The sequence below is a fragment of the Sturnira hondurensis genome, unplaced genomic scaffold (genome assembly GCF_014824575.4).
Source record: "Sturnira hondurensis isolate 20B ecotype Veracruz unplaced genomic scaffold, ASM1482457v3 Scaffold0017338, whole genome shotgun sequence".
NCBI classification, from domain to species: domain Eukaryota; kingdom Metazoa; phylum Chordata; class Mammalia; order Chiroptera; family Phyllostomidae; genus Sturnira; species Sturnira hondurensis.
In genome coordinates this window covers 861,043-876,545 of record NW_028089969.1, presented here as the reverse complement: position 1 = coordinate 876,545, position 15,503 = coordinate 861,043, and the positions used below count along the sequence as shown (strand labels likewise).

Below are 15,503 nucleotides of genomic sequence, written 5' to 3'. Positions count from 1 at the left end.
AGAGATGATAAAAATGGTGTACTTTGGTTCTATAAGGGAACAAAGGAAGACAAGGAGAGGAAGGGATTTGTCAAGATGTGTTACTGGCTAGACTAAAATACTAGTAGGGTGATGAGGATTGGAGCAGGTTTTTGAATGGATCACTCATTCTCACAGGTCGAGTAGAAAACATTGGAGAAGATGGTTAACAGGGCAGTATGTTGCTTCAACTGTGGTATTACCTTTTCATATCTACATTGATCTTTTTAAGCAACATGTAATATATTGATATAAAGTAAATGACAGAAGATCTCCCAACTGTATATTTTGTGAGTTTTTTTGACACAATCATTTTATTTTTAAATATTTTAAAAGATTTTATTTATTTATTTTTAGACAGTGGGAAGGGAGGGAGAAGAGAGGAAGAGAAACGTCATCATGTGGCTGCCTCTAGAGCCCTTCACCAGGGACCTGGCCTGCAACCCAGGCCTGTGCCCTGACTGGGAATCAAACCAGTGGCCCTTTGGTTTGCAGGCTGGTACTCAATCCACTGAGCCACACCAGCACAATCATTTTAAATATTAAGATTAACTGATACCTGAAAAAATTAAAAAATAGATGTGTCTTTTGACCCAGCAGTTCCATTTCTGGGATTATATCTGAAGGAATCTGAAACACTAAATCGAAGGACATAAGCACTCCTATGTTAATTGCAACGTTACTTACTGTTGGAGATAAGGAAGCAGCCCAGGTGTCCATCAATAGATGAGTGGATAAAACAATTATGGGACATTTACACAATGAAATAGTACATAGCCATAAAAAAAGAAGAAAATGTTGCTCTTTACAACAATATGGATGGACCTGGAGAACAAAACAATGTCTTTAAATTAGGTCTGAGCCCTGGCTGGTGTAGCTCAGTGGATTGAGCGCAGGTCTGTGAAGCAAAGGATCACGGTTCGATTCCCAGTCAGGGCACATGCCTAGGTTGCAGGCCAGTTCCCAGTGGGGGACACGTGAGAGGCAACCACACATTAATATTTCTTTCCCTCTCTCCTTCCCTTCCCCTCTCTCTGAAAATAAAAAAATAAATATTTTAAAAAATAAATAAATTAGGTCCAGTCATTTTCAATAAATGGATTTTCTCCAAGCCACTGATTTCTTCTTCTAATAAAATTTAACAGCGAATATCTGATGTGGGTAATAACTCAAATTACAATTGCTTATGTGATTTACACTGTCAGGATTTTTTTGTTCCTCTTTTAGTTTTGTAGGAAAATTTTTTCCCCTAAATTTCTGTGTAATAAAAGTTTAAATACTCAACATGGCTAGATTGATATTTTATATTTCATTATTCCTACTATCTTTAAAAGAAGATTGAAAGGAGTATGATGAAAGAGAAAAATAAAAGGTGAAGTGAAAAGGGCAAGTAAATGTAGCAATTGTTTTAAGAGTTGGTGATAGTTTTTAAAGAGAAAGCAGAGGGGAAAATTATTGTTGCAAGTTTGGGGGCAGATGAAACAAGAGCAGTTTCTAGTCTTCTTTCCTGACTTTTGCCCTTCATTTCTGTTTTCTTTCACTAAAAGGTAAAGTAGAATTGGGCTTCCTCTATTCTAGTTATTTGGCTTTACTAGAAAGCTCCCTCCTCATACATAGTCTGACCTGATTATGTGTCTGCCCTTGACAACCCAGAGTGTTAAAAAACAGGAGACCATCTGATAATATATCTTTTGAGTGGGTCATTGTGTAGTTCCTACAATTGGCTCCTTGTAAAGCAAGTTTAGTATACCAGCATTGCATTGCCAGCCCAGTTTATATAATTGGTGCAGTGTGTCCTCCAACCCCCCTCCTTTTTTTTCTTGTGGCAAATAGGTCAAGGTGATGTGGGATAAATGGGATTCACTGGAGTACAAGGCAGATATGAAAGAGTAGTTTCTACAATGCCAGAAGCAATATACTTCTCACATATTTCTGACATTTCCACAAAAGTCTCTGCCTTCAGTACTTCCATAGTACTTTGTAATACCTTTAACATTCCCCTTGCCATGTCATACTTTTCTGTTTGCTTGTCTGTCTACTCTGCTTGACCGTACGCATTTTCAAGGCAAGGACTGGGTCTCATTTATCTTTTTTGACATTATTACAGATGTGTGCCCAATTCCCCCATCCCCACATGGCCCCCCACTAACTCTGCCTACACCTGCCCCCTCCTTCACCCCACTTATTATTGTATCCATATTTTGATGCTTGGTACAAAGTAGGCACTCAATAAAGGTTACTTGGTTTTAAAAAACAGACATAACTTTATATATGTGTACCATTTTCCAGACCCCGTGATATATGAGTTAAATTTATAGTTTCCTTTTAGTACACTTGGTCATGTAGAAAAGGATCAAATCTACTTTGGATTGTTTTACTAACTTTTATAATGGGGCAAGGTTTGAAAATAAAGGTAAGCAAAAAAGAAAAAGAAAAATCACCTATAACCCCATTTCCCCAACAGTAATAGCTGTTAGCATTTTGTGATTTTATTTTTTTCTATGTGCATGTATATGTTTTTCATACATTATATCACATGTGAACATACTGGTTTATTTATAGTCTAATTTTTTACCTAACTAGCTCAGTGTATAATAGGCTAAATAGATATTTGTTTTCATGAAAATTTTCATGTTTTCAGATATAACATTTTTTAAAAATATTTTCTTTATTTTTTTAGAGAGACAGGAAGGGAGTTATAAAGAGGCAGAGAGAAACATCAATCAGTTGCTTCTTGTACATGCCCCAACCAGGGACTGAACCCACAACCTAGGCATGTGCCCTGACCTTGAATTGAACCAGGGAACTTTTGCTTTGCAGGATTCTGCCCAACCAACTGAACTACACGGGTCAGGGCTGTATTACAGCATTTGTTATGGCTATATGATATGCTATCATATGGATATGCTGCAATTTATTTAACCATTTATTACTTAATGTTTAGGCTATTTATCAATGAAACAAAGTGTTTGATCTTGCACACCTCTCAGGTGTCATCCCTTTTCCCTCCCATTCTTTACTTTGGTCATACTGATCCACATGTAAAGCTTTGAAAGCCTCATCTTCTTTTACTTTCAGACATTTGCAGTGCTGTCCTCTGCTCATAACACACTTCCCACTTTGTTTAGCTGACACACATTTTTTTCAAGCCTGTATGTAGTCATTTCTTCTTGGAAGTTTTCCCAGATTGAATTAGTTGTCCCTCCAGTGAGCTTCATAGGGTAGCATTTTGTACTTTACTACTAGAAGCACCTCAGTCTGCTGTATTTTACTTGCATGCTTTCATAGTGTCTCCCACTAGACCCTAAACTCCTTTAGAGAAAGGGGCTATGTCTTAGTTCCTGTTGTATTTGCCAGCCCTAAAGTGCAGTGCCCATTGTATAGCAGGAGCTTAGTAGATAGATTTTTGAATGAATGAATGCATGAAAGATCCCCAGTTAAGTGAAGTATATCACTAAGTGAAGATCTTTAATGATCTCATATTTTTGTTTTATCAGATAAACAATATCTCTTATTTGTAAAGTGCTTTATAGTATTCAATATATTTTCAAAACTATTATATTACATTAAAATTTGAATAATTTTTAGTATTATGCATTATCAAATGAATTAATATATTGTTTAAATACTTACTATATTAGTCTTTATTGGTAGTTAAGTGATAAGTTTAGTAATTCTCAAATCTTAACTTTTCTAGGTAGAGAATTTATTTTCTAAGCAAATAGATTATATTTTATTTATATTTTAAGCCTGCCTTATTTTTCTTTTTCTTCTATTTTTAAGCCATTTTTAAATTTTCTTTTTTTTACCCTTACCTGAGGGCATGCTTATTGATTTTAGAGAGAGGAAAAGGGAGGGAGAGAAACACCGATGTGAGAGAGGAACAGTAATCAGTTACTTCTTGCACACACTGCAACTGGGAACCAAACCTGCAACCTAGGCATGTGCCCTGACCAGTAATCAAACCTGTGACCTTTCAGTTTATGGGACAACAATCTAACATACTGATGAGCCTCACCAGCCAGGGCTAAGCCTTTCTTAAGTAATGACTAACTCTGATGACTTTTTTTATAGATATAATTATAAAACTTTATTGAAGAATAGAAAAGATGTCAGTCCTCTCCAAGTTAATCTGTAGATTAAATGCAATTTTAAAATATATTTTTATTTGTTTATTTTTATTATAATAGTTGTTCAAGTACAGTTTTCTGCCTTTTACCCCCATCGATGACTTTTGTAGTTACGATTTAAATTGACTTAAAATTATAGCATGAAGCTAAAGGTTCTTGTTTATTAATTTTTTGTGTGTGTGTGGCTAATGGTTCGTTACATCAAGCTTTGATCAGGTAACAAGAAGAGTAATCAATCATACAATAGATACTTGGACGGGGATCAGAGAACCTAATAGTAATAACATAGGAAACACAAGCACTTAATTAAACTCATCAAAGATAGTGGAATTGAATTCTCCACAGCTCTCTATGTTGTCTTTAAGTGACAGTTATCCTTTTTCCCCCTTCTTTATTTGTTTTAATAACTGCTGTTTACAGCAGTGATTCCCACTTGGACATGCACACCCTTGGTGTTGCAGCGTGGTTGTGGCTGAGCCTCCTGAGGAGCTTCTTCAGTCCCTTTACTCTCTCCCTACATGGCAGTTATATTGCTGCCTTTGGCACAAATAGTGATCAGGTGTGTGAAGATAAAAAACAGTTGTGAACTACTGTTGTTCAAGATGACTAACTGGGACTCCCCCATTAGGAAGAACCATAGCGAAAGGGTAGACACTGACCATTCTGCAGATCATTATTGCAGTCTGCCACTGATTAGTTTTGTGAATTTAGGCACGTCATTAAATCTGTCTTCACCTTCATCTTCCTTTCTGTAAAACAAAGGGGTTGGGTTAGATGATCTGTAAACTCGCTTTTAGAAATGATCTGATTTTTCTGATGATCAAACATACAAAACTAATCTTGCTGTTGAAAGAAGAAATATATGTGAATGGAAAATGGGATTATGCCTTTGTGTAAAATGTCATAATATGACATTGGTGTAACAGATTATTAGTATTTTACATTTTAAAAGCCCTTTAAATGATTCTTCAGTAAGTAATTTTAAATTGCTGACAATTCTTAATTATCTCAGCAAAAGGAAAATTCTAGTGAATTTTTTTCTCTGTACTCAAGCTCTTGAATCTAGGACAGTGATCTCATCTGGCCTGATTGTTTTAAATATCATCTCTGTCCTGATGACTTACAACTTGATATTTGAAAACTGCATTGCTCCTCTGAAATTGTCAGCCAATTTACCAGTCCTCTGGGATATCTAATGCACATCTTAAACTTAATCTGTCTGAAACTGAATTCCTGATTTTCTCCTATGTGCTACTCTTAAAGTCTTCCATATTTGACCAAGATAGAAACTTTGGTGTCATCTTTGATTCCTAGCACGTAATCATCAGTCTGTTGGCAAAATGCTTTTGATTTAAAGTTCAGAATATAATCAGGAACTGCCCCCTTTTCATCAGCACTCCTCCCTACTGCCCTGTTCCACTGGAGTCTATCCTCAGTCGAGAGGCAGAAGCCTTCATTTTTAGTCATAAATTATATCATTGTCACCCCTCTAGTCAAAACCTTCGGTAGCTCCCTATTTTCTTTAGCATAAAAGTCAAAGTCCAGATAGAATAGAATCGAATCAGATAGTATATGCTTTTCTTAAGGGTCTAAATTTATGAAATATTTTTAAAAGAACAGTTAATGTCAACAATTAGTTGACAAGGTTTTATGTGACATGGCACTCCATTACTTCTCATTTCATACTTGTCCTCTTACTCACTTTTCTTCAGACACACTGGCCATCTTGCTTTTGACAGAACTTTCCAGGCACATTCCCTCCTCAGGGCCTTTGCACTGGCTGTTTCTTCTGCCTGAAACTGTCTCCCCAGATATTCATACCACTGCCTTCTCACCTGCTTCTAGTTGCCCCTATGTTAACTTTCTGGTGTAAGGTCCTAACTGTCTGTCCTATTTAAAATTACATGCTGCTAACCACCACCACCCCAGTACTTTATACTTTATTTTCCTCTATAGCATGTAGTACCATCCAAAAATACTGTATTTTATTTGTTAATCTTATTTATCATCTTATCTTTCTCTTCTAGAATGTCAGCTTTGGAGGGTAAGGATTTCTGTTTGGTTCACTGCTGAATTACTGGCTCTATGATATTTGGCAAATGACTTAATCTGCAAAATCTCTTTTCTCATTTGTAAAAATAAAGAGAATAACAAATGGTTATACATTGTTTATAAATATTATTTTTGCTAATACTCCCCAGTGAGTTTTTGTTACGGCTGGAGAAATCATGAGCTGCATAACCCATTTCACAAACTACATTACAGTAACATATGCATGTAGGAGGGCTGTGACTCAAGAAAGGGTGGCCCTCTGTCCTGTCTGACCCAGGAAGCAGCAGCACCACCCTTGCCTGCCTGTGTTGAGAATGGCTTCCTCAGGGAATCCTCATGCCTTATTTTCTCACTGCTAGTTTTCACAGCTAGTTCATGAGACATGCACAGGACTGATGCAATTCCCTCCACTTGGAGATCAAGGGGTTACAGGCTGTGTGTGGGACCCAGACTACTTTCTCAGTGTATTTTCAATTTGTACAGTCTATTGTGGCCTAATATTGTAATAGTTTATACCTTCTTTTCTGTGGAAATAATTGATTTCTAGTTTTCATACTATATCAAAAGGGGACTCTGGAACATAACATGCTCAGAAATTATGAGATGCCTTTTAGAATATTTCAGTTGCCCCATAGGAAAAATGTTATTAAAAGCGGTAAGATTAAAATATCCTCAGATCTCAACTGGTCCTCAAAGTATATTTATTATGTATTTAAGCCTTTAAGTATTGCAAATCTCTGTTCTTTATTAATATAAATTTGCTTTATGAAGATAAATTACATATGAAGATAATGGAAAAGTACATATTTTGATAACCTAATATCATAGTGACTTTAAAGTACTCTTTATGTAGCAGTGGTAATTTAATCCTTAAAAATATTGTTCCCAGCTTCCCTGTTTGGACGGAGATAAAAATGAACCTTGAGATGGAGGCTATGACTGGACTAGCACCAGAAACAACTGGTTGGTTACTAGAGGCTGTCCTTGCCTTGACTGAAGGTTGTGCATTCTTGTTTATTTTTCCAGTTTAGCACAGAACTTGCTTCAGAAATTACGAGGTGAACCATTCAGAATGAGCTAGTTATAAGAGCAGCTTCAATAGCACCTGTGGCTGTGGGAAACATTTTATGTACTGTGGAAATTCTTGTGCCTTTTTCTGTCCTATGTGCCTGTTTGAAGAAAGGTCATAGAAAGAATATGCCTGCCTTCTCTACTGAAAACGCCAGAGGGGCAAGCTTCCCTTGGAACTTCTTTCCTGGTACCTCAGTAGTAGGTAGGATCTGTGGGCACAAGTGTTCCTCCCTCTTCACTTATTGTTCTAGCTTTAGCTCTCTTGCCTTTGACTGTGTGAATAGAGCTGTACATTGATTAGGTTCATGGGCTTTGAGGTAGACCTGGGCTTGAATTCTGGCTATGTTGCTTATGTAATCTCTAGTCATTTTACTTAATTTCAGTTTGTTTATCTCTAGAATTGGGAAGGGATAATACACATAATACTTATATAATAGTGCTGTGATGAAAATAAAAGGCATAAAAATATTTAGCACAGGCCTTTGCTCATGTATATAAGCTCAATAGATATTCATTATTACTACAAAATCTACTTTAAGCTGCATGTCTTTTCTTCACTCTTTTAACAAAATATGAATAATATATATGAATAACTACCCATACTCTGCTGGGTGCCAAGAATATGGTGGTCACCAAAACAGATGTGGCCCTGGCCACACTGAGTCAGTGAGAAAGATTTTTATGCATTGGAACTTATCAATTATTAGAAGAAAACTTTTGACCCAGTCTAAAGTAGAAAAATTTAAATTAAAGCAGGGATAAAGTTTTAAAATCAATAAAATAAAATACTGTAAGTTTAAAAAATAAAAGACTTAGGAAGAGCAATGTACTTTTGCAGAGCTTTAAATAGAAATGATTCTATGATATTTAGATTTGCTTGTAAAGACAATTAGTAGGTCAGCACTGTACAAGTAAGAAACGGAGTAGAAAGAAATAAGGTCTGTGAAGTAGATTGGAGCAATTCCATAGAGGTTTAAAAAAAATAAAAGTGAAAACAAGGAAAGCAATTGTGAACTGAAGAGTGAAGTCAGTAATTTTCCAGCACAGAAGCCATAACCTCTGGTGGCAGAATTAGAATTTAACAACTGGTTTTGAAAGAAGCAGGATTTGGTTTAGAAATAAAGACTTCCACTATGTGATAATTATATTCATATTTTGGTAGCCTGTTTGTTTTAATATCAGTAAATAATATGTCAGAATATGCTGTTAACTAACTGTAAGTAAGCAGTACATTTTAAAAATCCTAGTAAGATTTACTATAGTGAACATACTATGTTAAGATATCTACTTGGAAAAATCTTAATGCAAAAATTTTCTATATAACCTTTTTTATTAAAATTAGACAGTTTTAGCTCTGGCTAGTGTTACTCAGTGGATTGAGTGCCAGCCTGTGAACTACAAGTTTGCTGGTTCGATTCCCAGTCAGGGCATAGCCTGGGTTGTGGGCCAGGTTCTCAATTGGAGGTGGGCGAGAGGCAACTAATCTTTCTTTGTCTTCCTTTCTTTCTCCCTCCCTTCCCTCTCTATAAAAATAAATATATAAATAATCTTTTAAGAACACTATAAAATTAGGCAATTTTAGAAACAACTAAATATTCATCAATTGATGAATGGATGAAAAAATGTGGTACTTCCATACAGTAGAATGTTATTTGGTAATAAAAAGAAATGAAGTATTGATACATGCTATAATATGATCGGAGCACATAATGAGCCATGCCAAGTGATAACAGTAGATCACAAAAGATCACTATATGATTCCATTTATATGAAATGTCCAGAGTAGGTTAATATATAGAGACAGAAAGTAGATCAGTGGTTGTTTACTAGTGGGGGAGAGGATGGGGTTGGAGGACAGTGGGGAATGACTGTTAGTGGGTTATGGGGTTTCTTCATTTTAATTTTTATTTATTGATTTTAGAGAGAGAAACATGAATTTGTTGTTCCATTTATTTATGCATTCATTGGTTGACTTTTGTTTTTTTTAAGAGTTTATTTATTTTTAGAGAGAGGGAGAGAGAAACAGCCATTACTTGCCTCTCACTGGGGACCAGGCCTGCAACCCAGGCATGTGCCCTAACTAGAAATTGAACTGGTGACCTTTGCTTTGCAGGACAATGCTCAACCAACTGAGCCATGCCAGTCAGGGTGATTGATGGATTTTTGTATGTGCCCTTACCAGGGATTGAACCCACAACCTTGGGGTATCGGGACAGTGCTGTAACCAGCTTAGCCTACTCGGCTATGGCTGGGGTTTCTTTTAGGATGGTAAAAATGTTCTAAAATTGGTTTTGGTCATAATTTCATAACAGTAAATATACTAAAAACCATTGAATTAGGCACTTTAAATGGATAAATTGTATGATATGTGAATTATATCTGTAAACAGCTGTTAACTTTTTTTAATTAAGCTATTTTAAAGAATTTCCAACTTCAAAGAGCATAAGGGGTAGGATCAATTATTTTTACTGAGCTGAATTCTCCCTAATACATAGGTCAGTGGACCCTGACACCAGTGCATATTGAAACAATAGTTCTGAAATGCAGAGTGCATTTGGTCACTTAGGGAGTGGTAGCATCATTGCCTTCTTACCAAGCAGCTGAAGCCAGAGAAATTAAGTTTTTTCTTGTAAATCAAAACTACTAAGTAGAAGAATTGGAATCCAGACTTAGGTTTACTTGTTCCCCATCCAGTACTGTTTCTACTTTTTTCAAACCATTTCTTAGATCTTATTGCATAAATAATCCTTTACCTACTTCATGACCTCCACAGACATGGGGCTAGCTACTTTTTAGTGGCTCTGCCTATTCATTGGCTATGTGACTTTGAGCAAATTACATTTAATTTTTCTGTGCTTCAGTTGCCTTTAAAAAATTTTTTTTAAAGATTTTATTTATTTATTTTTAGAGAGAGGGGAATGGAGGGAGAAAGAGAAGGAGACAGATATCGATGTGAGAGAGAAACATTGATCAGTTTCCTCTCGTATGTGCCCTGACTAAGGAGGGACCAAACCCACAACCCAGGCGTGTGCCCAGCTGGGGAATTAAACTCTCAACCTTTCACTTTGTGGAATGATGCTCCAACCAACTGGCCACACCAGTCAGGGTGTTGCTTCACTTTGTTAATTAGAAGGCAATAGGGTAAGAATAATACCAACTCAATTGAATTATTGTGAGAATTTACTGATGTGCATGTGGAGTTGTGGGCACAGTTGCTGACACAGGCCATGCTCACTGTTAGCTGTCATTTATAATAGAATCAGGTAGTATATGCTTTTTTTAAGGGTCTAAATTTATGAAATATTTTTAAAAGAACAGTTAATGAAAATATGCATTTTCTAAATATATTTACATCATAACTTACATGCTGGACCTTAGTAGGTAAACCCAGAGCAGTGATTATCAAATTTATTCAAATGATGGAGCCACCGTGCTTACACAGAACACGTGATAAACTATCTTATAGATTAGAAACAGTTGTATTATCAGAGAATGACTTTATTGTATCTATATAATATAAATCCACTATAGGCATATACATCTATGAAAAACTATAGAATTCACCTAATCAACTCCTTGAAAATAGATATCATTTTTAATTTTTGTAGTTTTAATTTTGTTCAATCATCCACCATTAAAATGTAGCAGATGTATTTAAAAGAATTGTCTTCATTAGTTCAAGTATTTTTGCAATTTGGCTACTATTGGATCTAAGGAGACTGATGCTTCATTCCAGCCCATGGAATACCAAGGTAATCTGGGAGCTTGAATAGAGAGAAGGTTGAAAAGGTCTCTATGTGCAGACAAGGTCAGTCCAATAAGGCAAGTGATGGTCCAGTATGTATCACCCTGGTTTAGTCATCCTGGATTCTTGTCATCCTGACTTCATGGATGAAGGTCAGCAAATATCCCAGAACTGGAATGCCTGAAGGTTGAGGTCTGTATCTTTTCAAGTTAGTTCCTAGGATTCTTATACAAACATGCTGTTTATCTATAAACTACATATTAGTCAGATTTAGCACTTACAGAAACAATGTCAAAAGAATGGTGTGGTGGGTTACAAATTCCCATCATTACAATTTTCCACTATTACATAAGCGCCCCAATCATAGACTGAACCTGCAACCTAGGCATGTGCCCTGTCCGAAGAACCAAACTGGCAGTCTTTGGGTGCACAAAACAATGCTCCAACCTACTGGGGCATGTGGCTAGGGCTGTTCCATGAAGGCCTTTTCATTCAAGATCAGTTCATTGTAATACTGATGAAGAAGATAAAAATAGATTCCTAGCTGGGACCACTGTCTATGTGAAGTTTGTACACCCCCTCCCCTACGTTTGCATGGGTTTTCTCTGGGAATTTGGTGTCCTCCCATACCCAAAGGTGTGTAGTTAGGTGAATTGGCTTGTCTGCATTGTCCCAGTCTGAGTGAGTGTGGGAGTGTGTATGTGCCCTGCAGTGAAAGGGCATCCTATCTATAGTGGGTCCTGCTTTCTCCTTGAGCTGTGGGTAGAGGCTCCTACCAGACATGACCTTGAACTGGAATAAGTATGTTGGAAAATAATTATCTCACTTGTTTTCAGTTAATCTTTTTTAAATGTGTCTGTAGTCTACATTTATTTCAATGTTTAATATTAGAAGTGCTTTGGATCTTTATTTAGAAGTTTGAAGGTCTTTTTGTGACCAAAAATATGCTCTAGGAACTTAACTCTTCTTTCCATCAATTAGCCTATGGTAAAATTGGTGTAGTTATTTGTTGTTTCACTTAAATTTGCAGTTTCCAAGAACCCCAACCCCTCCCCTTCTGGCAACCATAAGTCTGTTTTCTCTGTATCTATAAGTCTGTTTCTGTTTTGTTGTTTGTTTATATTGTTTAGATTCCACATATAAGTGAAATCATATGGTATTTGCCTTTTCTCTGACTGACTTCACTTAGTATAATAACCTCTAGGTCCATCCATATTGTTGCAAACAGTAAGATTTCATTCTTTTATACACATACTCCCTTTGTAATACTGTATTTTCTGGCTATAAGATGCACCCCCCTCCCCCCATTTGGGAGGAATAATGGTTGTTAATGCTGCTGTTGAGTTGTTTACATTTATATTGGTGAGCCCTTTGAATATTATGTTATTTCTATTATTAAATATTTGACCACATTTTTTGCTTCAAAAATTTTTTTCCTATCTTCCTCTAAAACCTAGGTGCATCTTATGGTCTGAAAAATATAGTAAATGTTTTCATGCAACTCCCTTTTTAAACACTAATGCATATTGAATATGTTTTTACATATTAGTATACATAGAGGTGCCTCATTGTGTTTAATGGCATGCCAGCAGTTTTGAAAGCTGACAGTGTGCTAGGTAGGCACTGTTCTAAGCTCTTTTGATATATTACCACCTTATGTAATCTTCACAAGAACTTTATGAAGTAGGTACAGTTTTCCCCATTTTATAGATGAACTAACCAACAGGCATAGAGATAACGTGAGACAAGTTTCTCAAGATAGTACAGCACATGAGTAATAGAGCCAGTATGTGAACCAGGCAGCTGCTTTCAGAGACTACCTTTTTAACCGAAAGATGACACTGCTTTTATCGGTGTCATCTTTTGGACATATTTTATGGACAGATACCATATTATTTCAATTTTTCATTATAATTTTTCATAAATGTTATATTAAATTTTCTAGCCTTTCTCTTATTTTTATAGTGTAAAAGGAATACCTGGCTTTCAGCAACGGAGAGAATTATCTGAATATTTTGCTATGATATGTAAATCATTGCCATTGTGTAAAGCTTTCTGTACTGTGATCCTATCTGTCCATTTCTCTGTTATTCCTCCCTTGATGTTTCTTGGTTTTTCAGTGTCTCTAACTTCTGCTTTTCTAATTAAAAATTAAAATATGTATTCTTTGAAGGATAAAATGTTTTACTATTCTGTGTGTCACGTGCAAATGTGAGTGTGTATGTTTTTTATTTGGCTCATTCATTATATTATTCAGACATTCTTCATCCTGATTTTTTGTCTTTTTTAAATAAGTTTCTGAAGATGTTTTGAAATACCCCATTTGACTATTATTTTCACTTTGTAATTCTGATAGCAGCTTTAGTTTTAGCTAAAATATTTGAGGTTATATTTAGTGAATGCAAGTTCATAATTATTATTTTTTGAAAAACCTTTTTTAACCCTTTTAAATACTGCTGTCCTTAAATTCTCTTCTTTTTCTTTTTCTTTTGGACATTAACATTTTTACCCTGGCTTTCTTCTGATTTGTATTTTCCCAAAATGCAAGTTTTCATGCTTTTATTTTAAACCTTTCCATGTTGTTTTGTTTTGGGTGTAATTATGATGAACAATTTGTTGCTAGATCATCTCTTTTTTTAATCTCATCTGAGAATTTTTAATATATATGTTTTATCATATCTATTAAAGATACATTTATTGTGATTTCTGATACGCAGGGTGGGACAAAAGCAGTTTACAGTTGTTCATATGGAAAATAATGCAATAATTGGTAAACAGTAATACAAGAATAAACTCTGTGTTTTATACATTTGTCATGTTTTGTCACAGACTTTTTTCCTGCCTTCCTGAAAAATTACAAATGGCAATCTCAGTCATGCATTTCTGCATAGAAAACTGGCTATGGACATATCTCTCTAATCCTTGTACTACGTTTCAGGAAGGTGGGGTCCAGATCATGTCTGTTTCTTTCACCACTGTAACTAAAGCACCAGATAAAGTACCTGGTACTTAGGTGCTTAGTGTACATTTACTGAATGAATCAGTGAATGGGTAAATGATCACTAGAATCATCTGGGTAGTTTTAAAATGTATTTTAAACTGTACTTGGCCCCATTCCCTGGAGATTTTGATTTCATAGGCCTGATACAGAGTCTGTCCAGAAAGTACCCAGCCATGTACTATGAAAAGTAGAGACATATTGAAGAAAATACAAGATATAATTAACATTGTACATAGGACAGTGATGCCTCAGTTCCCTTCAAGTAAGCACATTGGGACTTCACACGGTTTTCCCAGCATCTCTTTCACTGTTTAAAACACCCTGAAAAATCTTTTGTTGGAATCACCATCAGCTGCCCCATTGTATTTTCCTAAATCTCATGGACGGTCCGAGATCTCTTCCCTTTCAAAGGTGATTTTAGTTTTGGGAAAAGTCAGAAGTTGCAGAGTGCCATATCTGGGCTGCAGCGGGGCTGAGTTGCCTGGGTGATTTGATGTTTTATCAAAAAACTCTGCAGGAGAGTTTTGTGGGTGTATTGTCGTGATGAAGCAGCCAATCACCAGTTGCCCATAGATGCAGCCTATTTTCATCATATTGCATCTCTGAACCGATGAACAACATTGAGATAGTACTTCTTATTAATTCTTTGGTCTAGAGGGGCATACTTACGATGGACAATACCTTCCCAATCTAAAACACAACTAACATGGTCTTTAACTTGCTGTGACTTTGCCGTACCTTCTTCAGGCATGGAGAACCAGGCAACTTCCATTGGGATGCCGGGCCCTTTATTTACAGATCATCATCATAGACTCACAATTCATCTCTGGTTATGACCTTCTTGAAGAAATCTGGTTCATTGGTAGCAGTTTGAATCAAGTCATTAGCACCTGCGGCATGATGTTCCTTCTGCTCTGGTAGCAGAAGCTGTGGAATGGATTTTGCCATGACCTATTTCATGCCAAGATCTTGCATCAAAATCTCAGACACAGTAGTTTTTGGTGTCCCCAGATCAGCTTCTAGTTCTTGCACTATCAGTCACTGATCTTTGGTGATTGCAGCCTGTACATGTTCAGCATTCTCAAGTGTTCTGCTTGTTGCAGCCATTCCATAACATGATCACTTTCAGAGATTCTCAACCGTATTTGGAGTATTTGTGCCACACTTTCATTTGCACTGCACTCATTGCATCATCCCTGAAAGCCTTCTGAATCATCCACATAGTTTCCATGGAGGAAATGTCCAAGGTTAACACAAAATTTGATGTAAGTTCATCGATTTCCTTGCTGAATAATTTTGAATGTGACAGCCACACCATACACATGCTCACTCAACAGCATCTACAATCCCCCTGACTAGTACAGTGAAGTCATCACTGTTCATGCATGTGCATTCTAGTCCACTCTCCTTGGCTACCAGGTTACATCGATATTGCACAAGTCATTCTTGTTACATTAATGATGGCTGGAATTTTCTGGACAGACCT

At 36.2% G+C, this 15,503-nt stretch overlaps 1 protein-coding gene across 5 annotated transcripts in view; it reads left to right on the top strand.

The window, feature by feature from the left end:
- Positions 1 to 15,503, top strand: part of SPIRE1 (spire type actin nucleation factor 1) — a 300,883-nt gene that overhangs the window by 89,513 nt on the left and 195,867 nt on the right. The gene's annotated exons all lie outside the window — the stretch shown is intronic.